Below are 1,377 nucleotides of genomic sequence, written 5' to 3'. Positions count from 1 at the left end.
GTTTTATTCTGTTGTCCATAGGATCATTCTGAGTCAGAGCTGACTTATGACATCTAAATACAGCTTAACAATAGCAAATAATAAATTAATAAGTCTGGCAATTTCCTTACAATAGAAAGTATGTATATTAGTTTCCTAAGGCTCTGGTAGCATAGTGGTTACGAATCGGGCTGCTAATCTCACGGTCAGCAGTTCGAAACTACCAGCTGTTCTGCAGGAGAAAGATGAGGCTTTCTGCTCCCATAAAGATTTACAGGCTTGGAAACCCTGTATGAGTCAGAACCGACTCCACAGCACATAATAACAACAACAACAAGGCTGCCATAATAAATATTACATAATGGATGGAATACACAACAGAAATATGTGCTCTCAAAGTTCTAAAGGGTAATAATCTGACATCTCTGGGATTCTGGGTAAATTCCTTCCTTTTCTTTCTCTAGCTTCTAATGGTAGCCAGCACTCCTTGACATTTCCTGGCTTATAAATACATAAACTCCAATTTCTTCCTTTATCTTCACAAGATCCTCTTTCCTCTGTGTATGCTTCTGTGTCTTTACATGGCATGCTCTCTGTGTGTCTCTTCCCTTCTTATAAGGACACCAATCATATTGAATTAGGACCCAACATTGTTGTTGCTTTTAAGTGCTGTTGAGTTAGTTCTCACTCATAAAAGACCTATATAGGGTTTCTAAGGAGTGGCTGGTGGGTTTGAACTGCTGACCTTGTGGTTAATAGTCCAATGCTTACTCTACAGCACCATATCAGGACTCCCCTACTCCTAATTAATACGATCTCATGTGAGTCCTGGTGTGATGCTGTGGGTTAATATACTGGACTACAAAGTCAGTGTGAACTGCAAGGTCGGCAGTTTAAACTCACCACTTGCTTCTCAGAGCTATGGGTCAGAACTAACTCGACGGCATTTAACAATAACAATGTGTGGATTGAACTAATTACATCTGCAAATAATCTCCAAAAAAGGGCACATTCATGGATCTTGAGAATTATTTCCTAATAAATCTGCCAATTATTTCCAGATAAGGTCACACTCACGGATACTGAGAATTAGAACTTGCATGCATTTTATTGGAGTACATAAATCAAAACAGTATACAATTATATAACTATACAAATATAACCATATAAAATAATATACAATTAGACATAGAAATTATGAAATGATCTTCAACTGAAAACAAGGTGAGTATAATTTTAAAAGATTATATTTTAGCAAAGATCTCATATAGAAAATATAAAGCATTTTATATATGAAACATATATGCTAATGTTGTTGGATGTGGTAGAATTTATTCTGACTCAGCGCTACCCCACATAGCAGAGTAGAACTCCCCTGTAGGGTTTTCTTTACTGGAC

Source organism: Chrysochloris asiatica, unplaced genomic scaffold (assembly GCF_000296735.1).
Source record: "Chrysochloris asiatica unplaced genomic scaffold, ChrAsi1.0 scaffold00160, whole genome shotgun sequence".
Lineage (NCBI taxonomy): Eukaryota > Metazoa > Chordata > Mammalia > Afrosoricida > Chrysochloridae > Chrysochloris > Chrysochloris asiatica.
The sequence above is the reverse complement of the archived record's forward strand: the minus strand, read 5'-3'. Positions refer to the sequence as shown.